Source organism: Dendropsophus ebraccatus, chromosome 12, assembly GCF_027789765.1.
Source record: "Dendropsophus ebraccatus isolate aDenEbr1 chromosome 12, aDenEbr1.pat, whole genome shotgun sequence".
In the NCBI taxonomy this organism is placed as follows: domain Eukaryota; kingdom Metazoa; phylum Chordata; class Amphibia; order Anura; family Hylidae; genus Dendropsophus; species Dendropsophus ebraccatus.
This window is the reverse complement of record NC_091465.1, coordinates 64,200,405-64,227,168: the sequence shown is the minus strand read 5'-3', so window position 1 is coordinate 64,227,168 and position 26,764 is coordinate 64,200,405. Positions and strand designations below refer to the sequence as shown.

The 26,764-nt window shown below is 44.6% G+C and overlaps 1 long non-coding RNA gene across 1 annotated transcript; it reads left to right on the top strand.

Annotated features, from left to right (window-relative positions):
• The first annotated feature begins 4,495 nt into the window (after positions 1 to 4,495).
• LOC138770089 (uncharacterized) lies at positions 4,496 to 26,496 on the top strand. Its single transcript, XR_011359393.1, has 4 exons — positions 4,496 to 4,584; positions 18,188 to 18,271; positions 18,378 to 18,434; positions 26,180 to 26,496. It is a non-coding gene; the product is annotated as an uncharacterized lncRNA (long non-coding RNA).
• The last annotated feature ends 268 nt before the right edge of the window (positions 26,497 to 26,764 follow it).

The window sequence follows — 26,764 nt, the reverse complement described above, 5'->3', positions numbered from 1 at the left end:
AACACCTATGAGATTTAAAAACAGTGATGTGAAAAGAAAACATTGGTTACAATATTCCCAATCCTCCCCCAACACCCATCCGTGATTCCCTTTAAAAGGTAGAAAGACACGGACGAAATGCAGCTTTGCCAATGAAAAGGGTGCTGGTGTGTCTGAAACGTGTGAAAGAGGCTCTAGCTTGCAAACTTGTCGCCACTTGGTTTTCATTTATTACCATCTGTAAAAGAAAAAAATATGGCGTGGTGAATTTGTTGATGTATTGTTTCTACTACCTTCTAGTAAGGATGTGTCTAATAAAAAGTTCTGCTCCCAAGCCGCCATCCCAATCGGCTGCCCACCACAAAAGAATTATTGGCCAAAAGCCTTGACTCCAGTTAACCTAGAAAAAATTTTACCTTATCTAGACAGTTTCCCAGACAGACAGAAGGCTGAATTGATTGTTTGTTGTTTTGCTTCAGGCTTTGATGTGCCATCATACACTGGAGTAGGTTGTGTAGTAGTGGATAATTTAAAATCGGTGTCATTGAATGAAGATGTTGTACGGGATAAGATAAAAAAGGAGGTTTTAGAGGGGAGAGTTGTGGGTCCTTTTCCTGCCCCCCTTTCCCAAATTTTTGTATTTCACCCCTGGGCTTGGTGCCCTAAAAAGAGCCAGGGAAATAGAGATTAATGGTGCGTTCACACCTACAGGATCTGCAGCTGATTTTCTGCAGCAGATTTCATTTAAATAACTGAACACAGCATCAAATCTGCTGCAGATCCTGTAGGTGTGAACGCACCCTAAGGGTACAAACCCACACGACGTATTTGTTGCGTGAATAAGTCTTAAAAATAAGCAGGCAAATCGCGATTAATTAATAGTTCGGGCGATTACGCGCGCGGCGATACTAAATATGTTTATTTATTTATTTATTAATTTATATTTATAAAATGGGAAAAGGGGGGTGATTTGGACTTTTATTAGGGGAGGGGATTTTTTTATTAATAAAAACACTTTTTTACTTTTTTTTTTACTGTAACTAGAAGCCCCCCTGGGGGGCTTGTATATAGACAGCACTGATCTCTCATAGAGATCAATGCTGTGTATATACACAGCAAAGATCCATGAGATCGGTCATAGATTACTATGGCCTGCTGCAGGCCATAGCAATCTATTGCCGAGCCGGGATCAGCGTCATTCCGACGCTGAGGCCCGGCACGGGCAGAAGAACGGATCTCCGACCCACTAGACACCAGGGATAGTGTGCATAAAGCACTTCAATGCAGCTGTCAGGTTTGACAGCTGCATTGAAGTGCTTAATTAGCCGGCGCAGCAACGGGACCCGCGCCGGCTAACAGAGGCACTGCCCGGCTGCACGTGTCAGCCGGGATCAGCGCCGCTCTGAACACCCCCCGCGGCACCATGACGTATCAGATACGTCATGGGTCGCTAAGGGGTTAAAGTTAGTTGATGTGTGTGAGGGTGGAATAAAGATTTGTTTAAAAAAACGCGCCTTTTGTGACTGAACAAAGTGGTCAAAGGTATTCTGAGGAGAAAAGGATCCCAGTTTTGAATTGTGTAGTGTGGAAATGTCAACTATGCAGCCAATTCGTCTTAGACGACCATATTTAAATTTGCTTTTGCACCTGGCCTTAAAGGAGTACTCCGGTGATCATGAAAAAAAAAAAATATTCATACATCTGTACGATGCGTCACCACTTTGTCTTGTTGTTTTTTTTTACTCCCCTTTGCAGCCCCCATTCACCTGCATAGATTTAGTAAAAAACTGATCTACTTCCTGTTTCATCAACATCTCCAGGCATGCGCTCCAGTCAGACTCTCTATATTCCCCTCTGGCTGTCAAGACGCTCTAGGAGTCCTCTGGCCTCTCTATGGTCCCCTCTGTTTCTCCTCACTGCCCTACCACATGACCAACTGCCAATCCTGTTGCTAAGCAACATACTTGGTGTGTGACGTGTGTCCTGAAAAGCAAACAAACTCCTGCTGACATGGTCATGTTGTAAATACAACGTTGTACAAAATGGGAGTTGTAGTTCTGCCACCTCGAGCTCTCCTGGAGAGCTCCAAGTTGCAGAACTACAACCCCCATTATCATGTTTTTGGGTAAATACTCTATGGGAATTGTATTGTTCCAACTTGGAGCTCTCCTGGTTGCATAACTAAAAGCCCCATCCTCATCTTGTGGTGATGGTACATGATGGGAATTGTAGTAATGAAATCAGGAGGGCTCCAAGTATGAAAACTACAACTACCATCAGGTATGTTCCCCGCAATGTTAGGATGGGGCCTGTAGCTATGCAAGTTCAACAGCTCCAGGTTGCAGAACTACAACTCCCATCTTATACTGTCACCACAACATGAGGATGGGGCTTGTAGTCATGCAACCAGCTCTCCTGGTTGAGCTCTCCTGGTTGCATAACTACAAGGCCCATCTTCATGTTGTGGTGACAGTACAAGATTAACTACAACTTCCATCATGTAATGTCACCAGGGCATACTGGGAGATTTAGCTGTGCAATCTGAGGAGCCACACTAGATGGAGAGTCACCAAGGGGGAAGCCTGTAGTGAAATCCCCACCCCTACAGAGCCACCAAGAGGCTGGGATGCTATCTATCTCTTATCTAAATATCTATCTATCCATTGTTCAACTGGGCTACGTGGCCCACCAGGGGAAATTATCCCATTGGTGCCCACCAATGAAGAACCATTGAGAAGCAACATGCAGACCTGATTTTATGCTGGATTGATATGTGTCCACAACTAGTTAAACTACTGCTCTCAGAATGCCCTACACTTATTCAGCTATGAGGGTATGCTGGGAGTTGTAGTTCCAGAGACAACAACAATTGATGGCTGTGTAGAGGATTCTGGTGGCTGCAGTTTGTCACAACCATCAGCCCTGAAGATCCATCAATAAATCTATATACTGCACCAGCTATTATCATAGGATTGGCTGTTCAAATATACTACATCTCACATCATATCCTTAGGATTGTGTGCAGTCAGTAAATGCTGGTAGTTGTATTTTGAGGATCCTAGGTGTACTGAATACTGGATGCTTTTTGGGAGACCAGGAATACATAGTTCTGTGGGGGCTCAGTATATGGAAACACCAGCATGGCAACAATAAATGCAATACCCAAAAAATTGTAAACAGCAAGCAAAAACATTAAAAACATGATATATACCAGGAGACCATGATGTAACAAACTTCCCGCCAGTCCAATTGACCAAAGTATGAACAGGGCCCAATATAGAAAAATGAGACTGCTATTGTACTACTCCAATCAATGTGTATACAACACTGCAAGTAGTGCTCTTCTATATAAGTATAGACAGCAAGGTAGTGCTCTCCTATATAAGTATATATGTATCATGCAGCCTACAGACAAAGATGTCAGACTGCAAAAACAAGCCGGGAGAGAGCAAAGTATGTACATCACCAGTAACATGCAGTCCAGGTTGGGGCCCTTTGGATCCCGGGCTCCATGTTACTGGTGATATACATACTTGTATGTCTGTAGGCTGCATGATACATATATACTTATATAGACCCAGGGCCGGCCTTAGGGCAGATAGGGCAGACACCCATGCACTGACTACAGACACTGACATACACTTACTACAGACACCCCTGCACTGACATACACTTACTACAGACACCCCTGCACTGATATGCACTGACTACAGACACCCATGTATTGATATGCACTGACTACAGACACCCATGTATTGATATGCACTGACTACAGACACCCATGTATTGATATGCACTGACTACAGACACCCATGCACTGACTACAGACACCCATGCACTGACATACACTGACTACAGACACCCATGTATTGCTATACACTGACTACAGACACACATGCACTGATATACACTGACTACAGACACTCATGCACTGACTACAGACACCCATGCACTGACTACAGACACCCATGCACTGACTACAGACACCCATGCACTGACTACAGACACCCATGCACTGACTACAGACACCCATGCACTGACTACAGACACCCATGCACTGACATACACTTACTACAGACACCCATGCACTGACTACAGACACCTATGCACTGACATTCACTTACTACAGACACCCATGCACTGACTACAGACACCTATGCACTGACATACACTTACTACAGACACCCATGCACTGACATACACTGACTACAGACACACTTGTCTAATCTTGTATGGTGCAGTCTCCTCACCTTCTCTATCCTTAGAGAGGGTCAGGACTTCTGGCCTCAGGGATAATGGTCATCAGGATGGCAGGCAGAGCACAGACAACCCTGCAGACAGCTTACAAGCCTCCATGTGCTGTCTGTGCTGTGCAGGCTGTCCTGCTGCTGTCATCTTCCTCCCTTCCTCCACCAAGTCCCGACAGCAGGAGGAGGAAGCTAAATGAAGCTAAACAGGAGGCACAAAATGAAAGTATCCTGCTCTGCTTCAGGTGGGGGCCGGAACAGGAAACACCAGGGAGGAAGAGCCCAGGAGTGTACTATTACTGACAGATACAGGGGACGGAGCGTACTATTACTGACAGACACCCAGAGGACGGATTAGGTAAAGCACACCTTCAGAGGAATGTTTAGCAGACAGTATGATGGGCAGCTGCAGTGTTTCCTCACAGAGCTGTTTACATCACCACACACCGCACTACTGGCTGCCTGTGAGAGGAGCTGACAGCTCTGAAACACTGATCACAGGGTCGGCACAACAGCCGGCCCGGGGCCCCCCTTCTGTTTGCTGGAGTGATGCGCCCTGTGCGGTTGCACAGGTCACACACCCCTAAGGCTGGCCCTGTATAGACCAGCACTACCTTGCAGTGTTGTATACACATTGATTGGAGTATTAAAATAGCATTCTCATTTTTGTATATTGGGTCCTGTTTATACTTGGGCAATTGGACTGGTGGGAAGTTTGTTACATCATGGCCTCCTGGTATGTATCATGTTTTTATCTTTTGTGGTGTTTTTTGCATGTTGTGTACTATTTACAATAATTTTCGGGTTATTACATTTATTGGTGCAGTGCCAGTGTCTCTATATGACATGTCTCTTTATCTTTTAATGTGACATATATACAACCTGCACCCCCACACTATATCTATTCACAAACGCTAAAGATTCAGTCACACAAACACATATACACTATGCACCCCATCCCCCACACATTATCTCTATACACACACACTGCAGCATCATTCACACAAACACACATACAGTATACACACCCTGCACCTACAGTCACATGTCAGACCTCCCTTTGTCCACCATACCTGTCTGTATCCCTAGAGCTTTCTCCTCCTGACACAACAGGACAGCAGAGCAGGAGGGGGGAGCTGACCTCTCCCTAAGGGGCAGCTCTTTATCTGATCTCTTGTGTGCTGATAGCTTCTTTCACTTCTGTCCGAGCAGGATGCTGGTGAGGAGGTGAGCAGCCAGAGCTCCTAACAGAACTGCAGTGTCCTGCTCCTTCTGCACATCCTGACACCTGTGCTGAGTCCCACTGAGGGCCCAAGGAGAGCTGCCCATGGATTTGCCTGTAGTGGCAGCCCTGGAACTTGCTGTCAGTGCCTAGATGACAGCTAGCCCTGTGTTGAGATGACAGCTAGCTCACATTGCCCAAGGGTATGTTCACACTGAGCAAGTGCGGCAGAATTCCACGGTAAAAACCTACACCAAGGAAACCAGTCTGCCTCAGTGTGACACTACTTTTCTATGGGAAAGCGTGTGCTCCTCCATTGCTACCGCTCTCCGCTCAAAGAAGTGACGTGTCACTTCTTTGAGTGGAGAGCGGCGGCAGTGGAGGAGCACACGCTCTCCCGTAGAGAAACAGTGTCACACTGAGCCAGACGGGATTCCGCGGGAATTCTGCCCCATTTGCTCAGTGTGAAAATACCCTAATGCTGGCTCTGCAGCGGCCCACCAACATGGAGGAAGGGGGAGGGGCCCACGGCGAAACCCCTGGCTCCCTGGTGGCTCAGTCCAAGGCTGTATCTATCTATCTATCTATCTATCTATCTATCTATCTATCTATCTATCTATCTATCCATCTATCTCTTATCTATCTATCTCCCTCCTATCTATCTATCTATCTATCTATCTATCTATCTATCTGTCTGTCTGTCTGTCTGTCTACCTATCTATAAAATACAAATAGTGTACACGGCACCCAGAAAAGAAAATCTGGTGCCAGCAAGCATGCCGGGGGTCCACCAAGCAATGGTGAATATATCCTTCAAAAAGACTGCAGCACTCCAAAAGTAGTGAAAAACGGTGCAAAAATGTATTCACATCCCAAATCAATACAATGAAAACGACGTTTCTGACTGCAACAGCAGTATTTTTTCAAGCCTTGAAAAGGATTGCTGTTGCAGTCAGAAACGTCGCTTTGGGATTTGGGATGTGAATAAATTTTTGCACCGTTTTTCACTACTTCCGGAGTGCTGCAGTCTTTTTGAAGGCTATCTCTATCTCATACCTACCAACTTTTGCAAAGAGCAAAGAGGGACGTGCGCCGCGGTCCCCATACCCATGCCCCCATAGTGACCCTCCATAGCCACGCCCCCATAGCGACCCTCCATAGCCACACCACCATAGCAACCCTCCATAGCCACTCCCCTACAGTCACCACATGCTGCTGACTGAATAGTGCCCCATTTAGTATCCAATCCCAATTATAGTGCCCTATACAGTATCCAATCCCTCCAAAAATGCCCTATATAGTATCCAATCCCCCATATAGTGCCCCACATAGTAGCCAATCCCCCATATAATGCCTCACATAGTAGCCAATGCCCCCATATAGTGCCCCACATAGTAGCCAATCCCCCCATATAGGGCCCCACATAGTAGCCAATCCCCCCATATAGTGCCCCACATAGTAGCCAATGCCCCCATATAGTGCCCCACACAGTAGCCAATGCTCCCATATAGTGCCCCACATAGTAGCCAATCCCCCCATATAGTGCCCCACATAGTAGCCAATGCCCCCATATAGTGCCCCACACAGTAGCCAATGCTCCCATATAGTGCCCCACATAGTAGCCAATCCCCCCATATAGTGCCCCACATAGAAGTCAATCCCTCCATATAGTGCCCCACATAGTAACCAATCCCCCCATTACTGTGGCCCGACCAGAAAAACAATAAACCAGTAACTCACATGACCACCGGTCCCAGCAGCTCCTCTCCCGGCAGAGCGCGCACTCCCGTCATCCTCCGGGGCGGGCAGCGGGAGACAGAGACGCTGACTGTGCCGGATGTAATTCATGACAGAGGCTGCAGGACACTTCCGGCACAGTCAGTGTCTGTATACCCCGCTGCCCGCCCCGGAGCATGACAGGAGTGCGTGCTCTGCCGGGAGAGGAGCTGCTGGGACCGGCGGACAGGTGAGTTACTGGATTATTGTTTTTTTTTCGGTGGGGCCACGTATAATGCAGGAAACTGGGTGCGGTTCCAGGACCACGGGACAGCACCCCGAAAACAAGACTGTTCTGCGGAATCCGGGACAGTTGGGAGCTATGATCTATCTATCTATTTATCTATCCATCTATCTATTATCTATCTATCTATCTCCTATCTATCTATCTATCTATCTATCTATCTTCTATCTATCTATCTATCTATCTATCTCGTATGTATCTTTCCATCTATCTCCTATCTATCTCCTATCTGTCTGTCTATATCTATCTGATATGTACTCCCAGTCACTGTCACGTGCTGTTCTGACCCCCACCTCTCCCGCACATACTGTTGTTGCAGGGGTCAGGTATAAGTCGGCACCTCCATGCTCCACCGGGCACTGCTCTCTCTCTCTCCCGCACAGGAAGGAATCCTCTGCCCCCATCACTCAGTGTTACAGCACATATATCTGCCGGTAGCATCACCGGCAGATCGTCACACATGGCTGCTTCCAACACTGCCAAAAGATAATGGGACGCCGAGGATTCCTGTGCGGGGACAGAGTTCGGTGCCCGGTTGGGGGAGGATGTGCCGACCCATACCTGACACCAATTGTATGTGCAGGAGAGGTGGGGGCAGGGCACACTGTGTAGCTTCCAGAGAAGCTAGGAGAAGTGAGTGAGCCGCCCTGCAGCAGCAGCAGCGCTGAGCACACAGCACGCCTGTGCGCAGCCTGTCACATCTCCAGCCTTCCTTCTCAGGAAGATTAAAGGGGTTTTCCAGGATTTTTATGTTGAGAGGAATGAGTTAATCCATCCAAAGTTTGAAAGAAAAATAAATCCTTTTCCATCCAAAGTTTGAAAGAAACAATAAGACTTTTTCTCATGGAACTTTCACTGAACTTGTTCAAGGATATACAGCTGGTCTCGAGATTATGGAACTCTCCTATGTGACTGAACCTGTTCCCAGCAGATAATAAATGTTATTCTATAATTCTCATAAGCAGATAACAAATGTTTTTTAGCATCCTTATGTATGTATCAACATCCTTATGTAAACAATTTATCTGTCAAAATATATCCGTAGTTATTAGTTTTTTGAAGTTGATGACGTATATAGTGTATGACTTTGCATTTTACATTCATATCCATTGGTTTTTTTCTGTATAAACAAAGGTGGGTTCTCAGAGATAGTTGGAACATTGCTTACCTTGGAAAACTTCTGATATGACACTAGAAAGAATGTTTTGTCTCAAGAACTATTTCCCTCAGAGACATGTTTATCAGTGTTCAAGGACATTCTCAGAGGAAAGTTGCCTGTCTGTTACAGTGGGAATAATGTGAAAGTATCATTGCACAGAATGTATTGTTCTAACCTTTTTGAATAATAATAATGAATACTAATATAGATGCTATTGCGCATGACTGAATATCTAAATCACTAGCACCGCCTCATCTATGTCTTATTAGCATTTGTTACCACCCTATATTTTATCTGTCTATAAAATGTGATCACCATAATAAAACTGGGCCCATTTACACCAGACTTGTTTGCAAGATACGTTGTCTGTGTCTTCATTCTAAGTGCATGGTGTGGGAGAGGGGATCCGGACCCATTCTCCAACTTAATTAGGAGACAGCCAACAACAGTAGGCCTTCTTTGGGAAGGCACCTCGACATTATTGGCGCCCTTTGAACAGGGACACGCCCATTACATCGGGAGATCGGATGACCTGCACTGCTGTACCAGGGGAGAGAGAGGTGAACAAGGAGACCACAAAACCTGGCCAGGTAAGAGTAAAAAATTTGTTTGCTCTTTTCTGTGCTCTCCTCCTTCACATCTTTTCTCACCTACCTCTGCAGAGTAAGTTATCAAAGTGAACTCACGATAGGCGTGTCAATTTGAACTTTGTTCTCCTCTTGTTGGCTGTTCTATGTCTGTTTGTCCTAACCTGTGAGGGTTAGTATATAGTAGGCGAAGAATTGCTCATTCAGGCTAAAACTGTTACCCAGAGCCCGGCCGTGGTTGTCACAGGTCCTCATAGACACGGAGCGTTGTGCGGTGGGAACAGTGCCAGTGCTAAAACCACTTTGGAATGAGCCTAGTAGCCTAACTATACAAGGACGCTGGACAGTGGTCTGGTTGTTTTCAAGGGAAAGATCTGTGATATGCCTATTACTGTCCTCTGTATACTTGGGGTAACTTGTTTTGCAATCTACATAGCAGCAAGAGTGTATTTCAACATAAGAAAAGGAAGCCCTGAACCGTGGAATATTCTAAGTCCCAGCTTTTGGTAGTGATCCGTGGTCATAAGTGTACAGGACACAAGAAAGGAAATCATCAGTTGATTATTCTGGGTGCCTCCTGTCATAAGTGTACAGGACACAAGAAAGGAAATCATCAGTTGATTATTCTGGGTGCCTCCTGTTATACGATCACGAAGTAATATAAAATGGGACACACAGAATCAAAAGGGGTTTCTGCAACCCACATAGTGACCTGCCGATATGGCAAAGAACAAGCAAAAAGGGCAAAAGCAATGTTGAAATATTTTAACATCCAACACGATGCTGTTTTTAACCCCAATACTTGGACTAAAGTCCAAGAAACAAGGGGAGGATTAATAATTGATAATGGGTGGACATGTCATGTGCCAGTGACCAGCAATATCTAGATAAGACAGAATATTGTAGTGTGTGTGGCAGACCCAAGCCACATCATTATGTTACACCATTGTACCCAGTTTATATCTGTATACAAACCCCAGATCCTGCGAAAAGCCAACCTACCTCCAATGGTGGCGTATAGACCCTTTGTTCTGCAGGAATCTTCCCTTTGGTCGGCTGTTGAAGTAGTTACTTTGATTTAAAGTGCCCCTTACCTGATAGTAAGACCAATGCCTTTTGTGGAGGTGGCAGCCTAACCTCAAATAGTGTACATTGCCATGTAAGTGTCTAAGTACAAAGCCACGTACTCAGACAAGGAGAACAGTCCAGCTCATTGCTAGATACAGTACTGAGAGAGCTGAAGAGGTTAATTAATGCTGCGTAGTGAAGCAGCATACAAAGTACATAATGTGTGTTATTTGTTATGTTTTGTACAAGGCCATCAACCAGCTCTGAGGGCTGCAGATAACATGCAAGCAGCATTAGGAAAAAAAAAGAATCAGAGCTGTTAGTGTAATGTAATGTACGCTCCTACATTATATACTGTCGTATTTCAGCCAGTCTTACTAAGCTGGTGTTCCGCTTTGGAAGTATGTTACGTGTTACAAAATGTTGATCATTTTCTGTTGTCCCGACCGTGGAACATTTGCTTATTTAGCTACGCCACTTTTTTGTAATCAGCCCTCAAAGATGGCGACTGAAAGCCAACCACTCCCACATATCATATAATTGTGACGTCTCAAAACCATGCCCTAAGCCAACACCCCTATATCCGGTTATCTAGTCCGGTGGCCATTTTAACTCCTGGCATTTCTGTCCTCCGCCCATACTGCTTAGTGTCACTGAGGGGGCGGGCACAGGATTCTCCGATAGAGTCTAACAACTGTTTTGCACATTTATTAATGAATATTATTACCTGATGGAGAAGAAAGTTAGACAAAGGTATATTGTAAGCAGATTTTCTTTAAGTGTGTGTCCCCAACGTATGATATTTCTAAGGAGTAGTAACTTACTACTGTAATATATATTTCTATGTAACTTTATTTAACAAGTGTTTTTATATATATATATATATATATATATATATGTGTACACATCTATCCTAATAAGTATGTGTGCCACTGTCCAAGGTTACAGTCTGGTGCATAAGAGCACAGCGCTGATATCTTCTGTAACTTCAAGGATGTTAAAAAAGAAAAAAAAAAAAAAACTTCCAAGAAGTTTTAACTCTTGTATCTAATGATTTCACTGCTCAAGGTTAGAAGTGAGGTACAGAGCGTTCTGTTTACTGATAAGAGCAGCGGATTGAAGGAATATTCATCTCAGCTGATTTATTTACTTTTTTTAATCAAAAGAAGGTTAATATGGGACAAGTGTACAATGTTTAATTGTTTTTTTTAATGTCTTTATTTTTAGGGTTATGGCAGACTAGCTCATGAATATATATGTATTGTTTTATCCCTAGTAAAGCCAAACCCATATCCATGGCTCCAGTCTGCACTCCTTATGCCCCCCAATATATATAGCAGCCCATTTTGATGGAGTAGCCAATTTTGATATTTTAAGATGAAAATGTAATTGAAAGCCCAAATATTAATGAAAGTTTAAAAGTTTTCATTGTAGATTATCTCAGACTTTTCAAGATGGATGACACAAGACGCAAGGATATATGTTACCGCCATGCAGAGTGACATTCCACTGCAGAAACCGCTCCTGCCATAAGCTGGAGGTGAGGACAATCACTAAGACATGTAGGATGGTTGAAGGTAACTGTGCAGATGTCTATATGAAGCCCACCATTATGGGTTAATTGGCAAATTAGAGATTTGTTTGGTCCCTGGGCTTACCAAAAGCACTTGAAAAAAAGCTGCCATAGAGCGGCTGACGCAACGTTCACACAGACAAACCCTGATGCCAAAAAGGGTGATGGATGATGGATGAAGCTGGTGATGCGGTGGTTTCTGTGCTCTTCCCAAGGTAACAGCGTACAAAGCGTACAAGGGAACGGGGAGATGCTTCCAGTCTCTTCCTGAGGTAACCGTACATAGTGTACAGGTGGAGGAGGAGATGTGGATCTGTTTGTTTTTAAGTCTTTTCCAGAAACAATCAGCAACAAGCTGTGAGACCAGCGGATGGAGAGGAGGTACAGGGTAAAGATGGCAGTCAGACAGTAAGTAAGTAACTGTGTTTGCCGCCTGCCTTGTATCCCACTGTAAGTTGTCTGACAAAACCAGCAGAAGGAAGCCATGTGTAATGTGGTGTAGTATCCTCACATTGGGCGGCCCAGGGGACAACAAATATAGCAGAGAGGGTTGTGTACGGCTGTATTGTCTACACCTGCCATAACCTACTGTAAGTAACACGGTAAAGTGCCTGTCTGCATAGTCTGTCATCTTCCTGCCTGTTTCAGGGAATGTAAGTGGACGTCATCCACCTGCCACAGGTGGCCTATATAGGTATGTCCTTGTTTGTATTGGTGTCTTCTTTACAGGTCAGCCAAAGCTATGGGAGACAACAAAGCCAATGTCTGAGGTGATACTAGTGGCCTTAAAAGAAGCGATATAACTGAGGCCAAGAATCCAAGTGTCTGTAAAGAGGCCTGTCAGTCAAAAGATGGGTTTAAGGATAAAGGATCCATACCAATGCCACTATTACAAAAAGGATCATATGATATATTATTCTAAAAAGGCTTTGAAACCTTAGGTGATGTATCGTTTACACTTTGCTTTTATTTCTATGGTGGTTATTTTATGTGTAATATGTGATGATCTCAGTGAAACAAGAGACAATTCAGTAGGATCCAAATATTATATCGGTAATAAGCGCCAAGTTACTTCATATTATTGGTGTATGTATTATACTATATGATTATGTACAGGAAGAGATGTGACCATGTGACCAGTCATTAGTCCTGTGTGATCTAATCATAAAGACGTTTTCTAGGTACAAAATAAAGTAAAAAGACTAAAAAGAAGTGGAAATTTTGAGAATCCCATACTGAAGATTGTGAATTCACTATCTGGTTATTATAAGTGAATCTAGTGGTTACATAGTAGGTCACATTGTGGAGATTTTATTGCATTTACCTGTTGTGCTGTTTTTAATTTATGTGTCAATCAACTTTTTATTTTAATTTTGCCATGAGATAAGATTTGCTCACATCTAAACTTTCCTTTTTCAGAAACTTTTTAAAGTCCTTGTTATAGAGTCACGTCTGTTATATACAGTGATAAGACAATAAGGTTTGGTTATTTTGATAAAATCCGGAGAGGTATTTGTCATATATATATGTTATTTTGGGTATTGATAATAAGCTTTTATTTGTTTTGTTGTAACTAAGCTGTATATTTATGTATACTGTACAGACTCACCCATTGTTTAGTATTTTCTTTCGGTTATTGCAGACCTACCTATCTCATCTGCTGTAAGTTTGTTCCGCCATCTATAACTCTCAACAAATTTTTTAGTACTTTATTTCTGTATCTTATGGTGATGCAAACTTGGGACAAATTAGTTGGAGCCACAGACTATTTAGATGATCAGATATTTGACATACTGGATATACTTAACACCTCAGTAGCAGTACAGAGGCAACTTATGGTAGTTACTAACCAGCACACTGTGGTGCTTGATTTTCTGACTGCTGCTCAAGGGGGGATGTGTCAGGTAGTTGGCCCTACATGTTGTCATTATGTAAATGATCAGGGAATAGTGCAAATCACGGCAGACCAGGATAAATGGTGGTCAGGGGCATTAGCTAGCTTAAATCCTGCAAATTGGTTCAATGGTATGGGAGGATGGTTCATGGGAATACTACAAACAGTTTTTCAGATCATGTTGTTTCTTTTATTGGTCTATTGTGTAATCAAAGGATTATGCTGTTGTTGTCAGCAAGTTACAAAGACTAAATCTTATACTCTATAAGTAATGATGTTTGTTTCTTTTCCTTCTAGATTGGCGTTATGATGAGGAAATTTCTTGGAGGAGGATATGCCCATGTGGCTCTAGGTGATGGTGTTGGACCCAGAAGCATCCGCACCCTGACAACCCTCGCCGGTCAGAGAGTGTTTAGGGTGCATACTGGGATTTAATCCTGTCCAGGACCCAGATTTCTTCATCATCGCCAAAAAGGGGGGACACTGAGAGGAATGAGTTAATCCATCCAAAGTTTGAAAGAAAAATAAATCCTTTTCCATCCAAAGTTTGAAAGAAACAATAAGACTTTTTCTCATGGAACTTTCACTGAACTTGTTCAAGGATATACAGCTGGTCTCGAGATTATGGAACTCTCCTATGTGACTGAACCTGTTCCCAGCAGATAATAAACCTGTTCCCAGCAGATTATAAATGTTATTCTATAATTCTCATAAGCAGATAACAAATGTTTTTTAGCATCCTTATGTATGTATCAACATCCTTATGTAAACAATTTATCTGTCAAAATATATCCGTAGTTATTAGTTTTTTGAAGTTGATGACGTATATAGTGTATGACTTTGCATTTTACATTCATATCCATTGGTTTTTTTCTGTATAAACAAAGGTGGGTTCTCAGAGATAGTTGGAACATTGCTTACCTTGGAAAACTTCTGATATGACACTAGAAAGAATGTTTTGTCTCAAGAACTATTTCCCTCAGAGACATGTTTATCAGTGTTCAAGGACATTCTCAGAGGAAAGTTGCCTGTCTGTTACAGTGGGAATAATGTGAAAGTATCATTGCACAGAATGTATTGTTCTAACCTTTTTGAATAATAATAATGAATACTAATATAGATGCTATTGCGCATGACTGAATATCTAAATCACTAGCACCGCCTCATCTATGTCTTATTAGCATTTGTTACCACCCTATATTTTATCTGTCTATAAAATGTGATCACCATAATAAAACTGGGCCCATTTACACCAGACTTGTTTGCAAGATACGTTGTCTGTGTCTTCATTCTAAGTGCATGGTGTGGGAGAGGGGATCCGGACCCATTCTCCAACTTAATTAGGAGACAGCCAACAACAGTAGGCCTTCTTTGGGAAGGCACCTCGACAATGTTTTTTCAAAAATCATCTAGCATTATTGTCTAAGTCAAGACAAACCTCCCCATATACATTTTTCTTCTCTATCAGCTTCTCTTGAGATGAAAAAGCTCTTTTTATATCTTGTATTGTTTGTTTACAAGCTGCTCTGTCTGTTTACATATGCAGCACACCCAGTGGCCAGAGTTGGAATTGCAGTGTATAACAAGGTAATCAAATACCACATGTGCTGCAGCCTCAGGCCAGGTTTACACTATGTAAAAACAACGTCCGTATTTCATAACAATCGCCGTAGTTGTTATGAAATGTGAGCGTTGTTTTTACATAGTGTGAACCTATCCTAGGCATAGAATTAGATTTTTTTTTTTGGACTATTTTCCTCCTGCTTCTGCCTATGGTGACATGGTAAGTGTCAGGATTACTGTGCTCACTGAAGGGTTCGGGTTTGGTGACAGAGTTTGATCTTATTTTTTTTTTCCCCCGTCTTAGGGCCCGTTAACACAGAGTAAGAAAGGCGGAAATGCCGCCAACCTCCGTGTCATAATGACGCTCTATGGGAGGCGCACGCCGCTCCTCTCCCCGCGCTGAAGAATGAACATGTTCACTCTTCAGCGCCAAGAAATGCAGCGCGCCTCCCATAGAGCGTCATCATGACACGGAGGCTGGCGGCATGTCCGCCTTTCTTACTCTGTGTTAACGGACCCTTATTTTCCAATGATGGCTTGTGCTAAGCATTATGGTGATTGTATTTCCCCTGCAAACAAGAAACACTGAGGTATTATACAAACATGATGAATTTTCAAAGAAAATAATGCTCTACTGACAATACCTATTGACTTTATACCAAACTGCCCTGGATATCAGTATACATGTATTACCTAACCAAGTCTATAAATAAATAATAAAACCAAATCTATTTGCCACAATATAATATTATTATTATTATTATTATTATTATTATTATTATATTGTGGCAAATAGATTTGGTTTTATTATTTATTTATAGACTTGGTTAGGTAATACATGTATACAGATATCCAGGGCAGTTTGGTATAGAGTCAATAGGTATTGTCAGTAGAGCATTATTTTCTTTGAAAATACACCTCAGTGTTTCTTCTTTGCAGGGGAAATACAATCACCATAATGCTTAGCACAAGCCATCACTGGAAAATAAGATGGAAAAAAAAAACAACCTCTGACAGGTTCTGAACCGTGATCAGTGAGCATGGTAATCCTGACACCATTGCTCCACAGGCAGAGGCTGGAGAAGCTGGAGGAACATAGACCATAACAGTGTTCTGCTACACAGAGCTCCTCTCCACCCCTGTCCCGACCTCGTCCCTCCACAGACATAGGAGGACACCAGCAGCAGCTCTATCTATAGGAAAGTTCTCACTGACATCACATGAGTCCTGTCAGGCCCGCTTCTGCCATGAGGTGGAATGAGTATTCCGCCTCAGGCGGCAGATTTTGCGGTCCTGCAGGGGGCGGCATGCCCGGCTGATAATCTGGCGGACCGGGCAAATGCCCACTGGGCCGCCCAGATTATCAGTTGTAGGGCCGCCTGCCGGGCCCCTCCAGAACATACACTACCACCCCCACCTCCCTGGAACACCCAGGGGACGCGGCCGCCGGAGCTCTTCAAGGCGGATCTGCCGCTTTAAAAGTAGGGGGCTCCGCTACCACTACCTGTTCTAACCAGTCCATTGAGCTTCCGGGACAGGTCACCTGATGCACGCCGGCCCCGTAAGCTCACAGCTCCAGCCCCGTGCGCCGCACCTCTCCCGCGGTCCTGTGCGGTCAGCTGTTACATGTATGCCACTGAGCAGGAGCCTAGAGAGGTGCGGCGCGCGGGGCTGGAGCTGTGAGCTTACGGGGCCGGCGTGCATCAGGTGACCTGTCCCGGAAGCTCAATGGACTGGTTAGAACAGGTAGTGGTAGCGGAGCCCCCTACTTATAAAGCGGCGAATCCGCCTTGAAGAGCTTCGGCAGCCGCGTCCCCTGGCTGTTCCAGTGAGGTGGGGGCGGTAGTGTATATTGGTGGTGGGCTTGCCGCGGGCGTGCGCGGGCGCGCGCGCGCGGGGGGGGGGTTGGGGGGGGATTCGAGTGCCAGTGAGGGGGGCGGCAGCCTGAGGTTTGCCTCAGGCGGCACAGACCCCAGAATCGGCCCTGAGTCCTGTGTGTGTGGAGGGGGGAGGGGTGGCTTAGGACGAGGTGGAGATGATTTCTGTGTTGTGACAGAGAGAGCTATCAGATCGGCAGCAGCACAGACACACAGCATCTCCCTCCCAGAGTGACTCTCACTGCTCCTGCTCTGGAAGGGAAGCAGCCTGCTGCAGCAGAGTGTGATACACTCTGGGGAGGGAGAGACACTGTAGAAGTCCGTGCTGCTGCTGAGAGCCAATCAGAAAGCATCAACACCTGAGTCCCTCCCCCTCTCCACACACAGGACTCAGCAGCTTCCAGCTCTATCAGAGGACACATGCAGAGACAGGAGTGACGTCACCGAACCGGAAACACTGTGTTTCTAGTCCGGGATGTGACAGGAAGTCAGAAGCTCAGGAGCAGGCAAGTCATGTGACCAGCTGGGGGATCTCCTAGAGCTGACAAGTAATGTTAGGGAAGTATATTAGAAAAGGATTAACCTTGGTTAACCCTTTCCTAATACCAAAAATCGATTTTTCCTGGAAAACCCCTTTAACTGAGGGGAGCAGAGCATGCGGCCGCAGGGTGAGGAGGAGGGAGGGGGGAAATACCGCAGATACCGTCCTGGCAGAGTTGAGGTCGGTTAACCGACGCCAGAGACGGTATCGGTATTTTGACGGTATACCGCTCAGCCCTACCCTGTACCGTTGGTCATTGCTATTTACCGCTTGTCACCGCTACATCTGCAACTTGACTGCTGCATTGCTTAGACTTAGATAGATAGGAGATAGGTAGAGAGATAGATAGATAGATAGGAGATAGATAGAGAGATAGATAGATTGACGTATTTTGACTGCTTGTGATTGTAATTTTTCCATTGTTTTATCTATTATTTGAAATCTCAATACTTTAAAGTTGGAGGAAATTATCTATACAGATGAAGAGGAGAGTTTGTACACCGAAACGATCAGCGAACTATCTGAATTGGATATTACTCAGGTAATTAAAAAATAAATATATATATGTGTTCTTTCAAGATAATAAATAGTACTTTTGGATGTTGTGATTTATAGTTTTGATTATTACATTTTGTTTCACATAACAGGCTGAAGAAGAACAGACAAATCACGGTGCCATTGCCAATAGATATCAGGAGAACACGGTAATTGTACCATTCTTTACGGCATAAAGAAAAGATGTGGAATGCCTGAAACCCCCACCACCACACCGCTAACACCCCCCCCCCAATGTAATGTATCCAGTACCGTTTTCTCTTACTTGCTTGTCGGCTTTTTCCTCCGAGGGTTTACATTATGCTCCCCGACCTTATATATGTAGCCCTTCACAGCAGGAACGTACATATATAGTTGTACTGAACGTGGCATCATCTTTAACCCCTTAAGGACAGAGCCTGAAATGGCCTTAATGACAGAGACAAATTTTATGAATATGACCAGTGTCACTTTAGTCATTAATACCTTCGGGATGCTTTTACCTATCCGGCTGATTCTGAGATTGTTTTCTCGTGACATATTGTACTTTACATTTCTGGTAAATTGGAGTCGATACTCATAACAAATCTTTATGAAAAAAAACCAAATAATGTGAAAAAATGTGAAAAAATGCATTTTTCCAACTTTGAAACTTTTTTGCGTATACAGAAAGTGGTTATACCACATAAATTATATATTAAATAGCATTAGCAACATGTCTACTTTATGTTGGCGGCATTTATTAAACTATCTTTCATTTTTTTTAGACGATAGGAAGCTTAAAACATTAGCAGCAAATTTCCAAATTTTCAGTAAAATTTCAAAATCAGATATTTTTAGGGACCTGTTCAGGTTTAAAGTGTATTTGAGGGGCCTGTATGTTAGAAAGCCCCACAAAGCACCCCATTTCAGAAACTGCACCCCCCAAACTCTGCAAAAGCACATCCAGAAAGTGTTTTAACCCTTTAGGGGAGTCACAGAAATAAAAGCGAAGTGTGTAAGGAATTTGAAAATTTTAATTTTCTGTGCAGAGATTTTATTGTAATCCAATATTTTTCATAATTATAAACCTATTACCAGAGAAATGCACCCCAATAATTATTGCCCCGTTTCTGCAGTTTATAGAAATACCCCATATGTGACCCTATTGCGCTATTTGACGCAACCACAAGCCTCAGATATAAGGGAGCGCCTAGTGAATTTCAACGCCTCCGTTATATTTGGTCATTTTTGACTGTACCACTTCAGGTTGGCAGAGGCTCTGGGGTGTCAAAACCTAAAAAACACCCCTAAAGGGACACCATTTAGAAAACTGCACCCCTCAAGGAATGTAACAAGGGGTGCGGTGAGCATCTGGACCCCACAGGTGCTTCACAGATTTTCCGAACAATATGGCGTGAAAAAAGAAAAATTTATTTTTTACACTAAAACGTTGTTCTAGCCTTCAATTTTTCATTTTCTTAAAGGGATAAGAGGCAAAAAAAGACAAAAAATGTGTAGCGCAGTTTCTCCCGAGTACAGAAATACCCCACATGTGGCGATAGAGTGCCAAGGGGGCGCAGGACGAGCCTCCAAAGGGAAGGAGCGCCAATTGGCTTTTGGAAGCTGAATTTCACTGAAAAGGATTTCAAGGGCCATGTCGCATTTACAGAGCCCTCGTGCTGCCAAGACACTGGAAACCCCCCACAAGTGATTCCATTCTGGAAACTACACCCCTCAAGGAATCTAACAAGGGGCACAGTGAGCATATGGACCCCACTGGTGACGGGCACAAATGTGGAACAATGTGACGTGAAAGGGAAAATTTTCATTTTTTCACTTTCATGGCACAAATGTGCCCGTCATCAAGGGGTTCATATCCTCACTGCACCCCTTGTTAGATTCCTTGAGGGGTGCAGTTTCCAGAATGGGGTCACTTGTGGGGGGTTTCCACTGTCCTGGCAGCACGAGGGCTCTGTAAATGCGACATGGCGTTCATCATCCATTCTAGCCAAATCCAACCTCCAAAATCCAAATGGCGCTCCTTCCCTTCGGAGGCTTGCCCTGCGCCCACATGACGCTTTATGTCTACATGTGGGGTATTTACGGACTCGGGGGAAATTGCTCTACATATATTGTGTGTTTTTTTCTCTTTTAACCCCTTGTGAAAATGATAAATTCAAGGCTAAACCAACATTATAGTGTAAAAAATGTAATATTTCATTTTCACGCCACATTGTTCCACATTTGTGCCCGTCACCAGTGGGGTCCATATGCTCACTACACCCCTTGTTACATTCCTTGAGGGGTGTAGTTTCCATAATGGGGTCACTTGTGGGGGGTTTCAACTGTCTTGGCAACACAGAGGCCTTTTGAATGCAACATGGCCCCTCAAAATCCATTCCATCCAAATCCAGCCTTCAAAAACGAAATGGCGCTCCTTCCCTTCGGAGGCTTGCCCTGCGCCCACATGGCGCTTTATGTCCACATGTGGGGTATTTACGGACTCGGGGGAAATTGCGCTACACATTTTGTTTTTTTTCTCCTCTTTTAACCCCTTGTGAAAATGATATATTCAAGGCTAAACCAACATTATAGTGTAAAAAATGTAATATTTCATTTTCACGCCGCATTGTTCCACATTTGTGTCCGTCACCAGTGGGGTCCATATGCTCACTACACCCCTTGTTACATTCCTTGAGGGGTGCAGTTTCCATAATGGGGTCACTTGTGGGGGGTTTCAACTGTCTTGGCAACACAGGGGCCTTTTGAATGCAACATGGCCCCTCGAAATCCATTCCATCCAAATCCAGCCTTCAAAAACCAAATGGCGCCTTCCCTTTGGAGGCTTACCCTGCACCCGCATGGCGCTTTATGTCCACATGTGGGGTATTTCCGTACTCAGGGGAAATTGCCCTACACATTAAATGTTTTTTTTTATCTTTTAACCCCTTGTGAAAATGAAAAAACATGACAAGATTAATAATTTAGAGTAAAAATTTTACAAAAATTACACTAAATGTTGGTCTAGCCTTGATTTTTTTCCATTTCCACAAGGGGTTAAAAAAGAAAATGAACACAAAACGTGTAGGGTAGTGTCCCCTGAGTACGAAAATACCCCACATGTGGGCATAATGTGCCATATGGGCACAGGACAAGTCACCAAAGGGACAGAGCGCCATTTAGAGGCTGGAATGGAGGATGGAGGCCATGTCGCAATTACAAAGCTCCTGTGCTGCCAGGACAGTAGAAACCCCCGACAAGTGACCCTATTCTGGAAACTACACCCCATAAGGAATCTAACAAGGGGTGCAGTGAGCATATGGACCCCACTGGTGACGGGCACTTACGTAGAACATGTGCCGAGAAAATAAAAAATACAATTTTTTTCATTTTCACGTCCCAAATGTGGCCGTCACCAGGGGGCCATATCCCCACTGCCCCCCTTGTTAGATTCCTTATGGGGTGTAGTTTCCAGAATGGGGTCACTTGTGGGGTGTTTCTACTGTCCTGGCCGCACAGAGGCTTTGTAATTGCATCATGGCATCCTCTAATGGGAATGGCGGCCATACCTATTTAGCTGGGGAAAAGGGACAATTCTAATTTATAAGAAGTTTATAAGGTTGGAAATGACAGGTGTCCATCAAACTCAACCTATGTTGATCCAGAGGAAGGCAAAAACCCCTCGTGAGGCAGACGACAGTAGCCTCATCACAGGGGAAAAATTCCTTCCTGACTCCATAATGGCGATCAGAATAATCCCCGGACCAACGTGACCCCTGAAATAGGAATAAGGGACAGAATTTAGATAATGTAGAACCCCAATGACGTGTGGTACGCCTTGGAGCGATCCAGTATGCAGAGGCCGGGGTGATCAGGACAGGTGTCACACAGGAAAATGGTGTCCTTCCTGATCCCCCTGTTACGCCACACTCTGCACTTCTTCTGGGGTCTCCCTTTCTCCTGTGTGCGGGACGTCACCTGGAAAATGTTGTCCTGGTGCGATACGGGGTCCCTCATATCCAGAAGCGCTGGGTCCGCTCCATGGCTGCTAAATATTAAGGCTCTATTACAGCTTCTGATATGTTCGGATCGTGCCGCAAGCTACAGTAGCTCGGGCAGCGAGGGACCGGAAGAGGGGTGCTGGTATAAAAGTTATCCCCGTACAGGTGGTAACCTTTATCCAGCAGTGGGAAGATCAGTTCCCGGACGATCTCCCCACTAACTCCGAGGATGGGGGGGGAAGGGGGCATCTGGGGGCTGGATTCGGGTGTCCCTTCCTACATACACTGTAAGGGTACGTGCACACTGCGGAATCGCGACAGATAACCCTTCGTGCATTCCACAGCTGGCACCCACCGGCGGACTGATGCAGGCGCACGTCTCCACACGTGTCATAGACTCCATTCTATGCACGGGCGGATTCCGCTCTCCGTCCAACGTGTTCATTCTTTGGATGGACGACGGATTCCGCCCGTGCATAGAATGGAGTCTATGACACGGGTGGAGACATGCGCCCGCATCAGTCCGCCGGTGGGTGCCAGCTGCGGAATGCACAAAGGGTTATCCTTCGCCATTCCGCAGTTTGCACGTACCCGAAATCTGTAAGTGTACCCTGAGGTACTGTCACAGAGTGTGTAGAATTTCACACCATGCCGTCATCTCTTATTGGGACGGTACTGGCGGAAAAGACGTGTCTGGGGGGCAGCGTACGCTACGCTACTCCCAGACACGTCACTGGATGATGAGGATGAATGGAGGAAAGAAGGATCCCCCCCATTCATCCTCACTGGCTGTTTCGGTGTCAGAGGCAATAATAACGTATCCCTCTGACGCCGAAAACACCCTGGGGGCCATCTTTATACGGGGACTAGTATATGGGGTATGTAGTGGTGTAGTGTCAAACTTTATTCAATGTAGTGTGGTGTAATGTAGTGTTTTTTACGTGTTTTTTTACAGTAAGTATAAAAAAAAAACCTACGCCAACAAAGGAGTTTCTGATAAATGCCGCAATGTGCGGCACTTATAAGCAGACCGTGGCAGTAGAATATATAAAAAAAACACCCTACGCCAAAAAGGAGGAGTTGCTGATTAGCAGCGCACTTTCGTGCGATGCTGATCAACACTCAGCGGCGATAGGGTGCGGAAAATAGAAAAAAAAAAATTTGGGAAAAAAAAATAATTTTTTTTTATATTCTGAATATCCCTGTAGCTGCTGATAAGTGTATTACACATATCAGCCGCTAGGGGGCAGCAGAGCGCAAAATCCGGAAAATGACGAGGCTGGAGCCGAAAATAGCCGAAAGAAGACGACGAGGACCGCCGGAAAGACCCGAAGACCGAACGGAATGACGGAGGACGCCGCGAACCCGGAAGACGCCGATCAGGAGCCCGGGACAGGTGAGTAATGTACAAATACCTGCTCTGGACCCCTCGGCTACCTAGCTGAGGGGTCCAGGGCAGGTATTTACTATTTTGTGGGACTCTGATCGCCGTGCCACCGGCCCGATCGCCGTGAACGGCCGGCCGGCCGTTCACGGCGATCGGGCCGGTGGCACGGCGATCAACATTACTTTTTACAGTAATGGCGGTCGGTGCCGTCCTCGGACAGCACCGACCGCCATTTTTTTCCGGGTCATCGGGTGACCGATGACCCGGAAAGGTTCCGATCGCCGCTATTGGCTGATCTGAATTGATCAGCCTATAGCAGCGATCGTAAGCACGGGGGGTGTTAACCACCCCCCGTGCCGAGAAGCTATGATGGCCTGCTATGATTTATAGCAGGCCATCTTCCCCGACCGCTGTGTGTGAACACGCAGCGATCGGGGAAACATCGGGCGTAAATTTACGCCCTGATGCGCTAAGTACCATGGCGCCAGGGCGTAAGTTTACGCCCGATGTCGTTAAGGGGTTAAATTACCATTTCAAATAACATACATCTTTACTGGAGATGAGTGGGTAGTGAAATATATTTCAAATATTTTAAAGGGAAAATATTTGCGAACGCTTTACGAACATTTATGGCAATGTTCACACATTTCCTTCGTATTTCTTGTGCAGCGTTACATACATGATTCCAATGTGCGTCCGAAGAGCGTCGTCATGCTGTACGAATGTTACTGGAACAATATGTATGACGTTCCTTTTACTGGGCTACTGGAACAGTATATATCAGGTGCCATTAGTGGGCTACTGGAACGGTATATATCAGGTGCCATTAGTGGGCTACTGTAACAGTATGTATCATGTGCCCTTAGTGGGCTATTGAAACAATATATATTATGTGCCCTTAGTGGGCTACTGGAACAGTATATATCAGGTGCCCTTAGTGGGCTAAACCAGGGACACTATAAGTCACTTGTACACACAGGGTACTGGAATGAATACACATGCTGCTGCTGTTGTTATCATCTATTTCGCTCATCTCTAATCTTTACATCTCTGAACAATTATAGTTTTAAGTGTATGTTTATAGATCTTTACACAAATGTACACCCAGGGCCGTTTCTAGGTAATTTTAACTACAGGGCGAATCTTGCTAAATGTCCCCCGCCCCCAGGTGGTGCCGGGGGGGGGGGGGCCTTTGTTACTAGGGAGAAGCAGTGTGTGTATTTTGGCATAGAGCATTGTTATTCAACCCTTTTCAATTTGAAGCCAACAGAAAAGGGCATTTAGTAGCTGACAGGTGACGTCCTCTTTGTGACACCAGCCGGGGGTGACACCAGCGCCCCCTAGCTGTCAGCACCCCGTGTGGTCGCCCGTCCCGCTCGCATATAGAAACGGCCCTGTGTACACATATTGATGTTCTGAAGTTGTTGATGTTGTGAACTCTACCCCTACAAATGTGACTCCAATCAATCTGATTGGATAAAAAGTCCTTCTTCGCTATGCTACATGACCATCCTCCCATTTCAAAGTACAGTGGTGCCTTTGATACAAGCATAATTAGTTCCGGGACCGTGCTTGTAATCCAAATCCACTCTTAAACCAAAGCAAATTTCCTCATAAGAAATCATTGAAATGCTGAAAATTGATTTCACACACCAAAAATATTTTTTTTCTTCCATTTCCATTTCTGGATAATATTTAGAAACAGTTGAATATGTCACATAATAAGTAAAGTATATAGTATAGCAATCAGCATGTGGCATATAATGTATAGTAAGAGCATAAACCTGAAAAAACAGCAGGAGTTTGTCGATATAGGATGGATCTGCAGATCCCCATAATGCAGCAGCGTAGTACAACAGGCTGGAATAGAGAAGCAGGGCTGCTGTCAGAGGTCTGTGTGGTCACATGACAGCAATGGGGAAGGGGTGTGTGTTCAGCACGGACCAATGATGAAGTGAGAATCACAGAGCTGTGCAGGAGGACAGACTCCTTTTTTATATGGCAGTGTGTATGGCTGAATGTGAGTGCAGGCACATTATAGCAGGAATGGAGAGGATGGGAAACACAAGAACTTACAGATACTGCAGGGAGCAGGGCAGATGTGGGCACATACATTCAGCACTCTCTGTCTGGGGAGAGAGGGATTACAGCCATGAAGAGATTACCTCCACAATCCTGTCCCCTGATGTAAGTCTCAGCCTGATGTGGATCTGCTATGATTTAGAAGGTGAGGGAGACTTCCTGGGTCAGAGTACAGGGCTGTAGACCCCGCTATGCAGGCCATGCCCCTCCTCCACTCCCCCTCACACCCAGTACAGGGAGCTCTTACACCAAAGCCATGCTCTTACACCAAGTCATAATTTTGAAAAACGTTCAATCCAAGTTACTCCAAGGTACCACTGTATAACAAATGGGGAAACAAAATTTACACTGATAATAGCCACCTCAACCACTTAGTTTTTGCAAATTGCTAGTTCATTATGTGTATAATTAAAAATTATATTTTCTATTTTGAATGATTTGAACTATTTTGAATGATTCATAGGCATTTCAGAATTTACTAGAGAGGCTACAAGAAAGAATTGATGCAGAGAATCGTCTATCCCCACATTGCTTTCAAAATGATCCCCAGTGGGGTCCAGATGAAGAAAGACCAGCCCCTATTGACGACACAGAGGGGAGACTGAGAAATACTGGTGTCGTTGTAATGGTTGCCAAATTATGAATTCTGTAGAAGAAAGCCTTTGCTGTTCAGAATTTGCTGCAATCAATGTTTTTAAAGGAAACTATACATGTGTATGCATGCATCCTCGTTTTGAAACATTGGTTATTGATGAAAGTCTGCTGCAGCATTTTATAAACATGTGGGAAGATGTCCCAGGAAGAGAAACTCAACAAACCCCAAACAGATAAAAAAAAAAAAGAAAGATATATATATATGTGTGTTGCAGTGGAATGACAGAATCAGGGATTTGATCAAATCCCCGACCCCTTTCAGGTAAACGATGAAATGGAATTCTATCATTTCCCCTGCAACAGGCCTCCTGCTCCCTGCTTGCTGTGTGATGCTGCTGATGATGCCTCCTGCTCCCCTGTCTGCCTCCGATTCTGTGTGCTGTGTGATACTGCC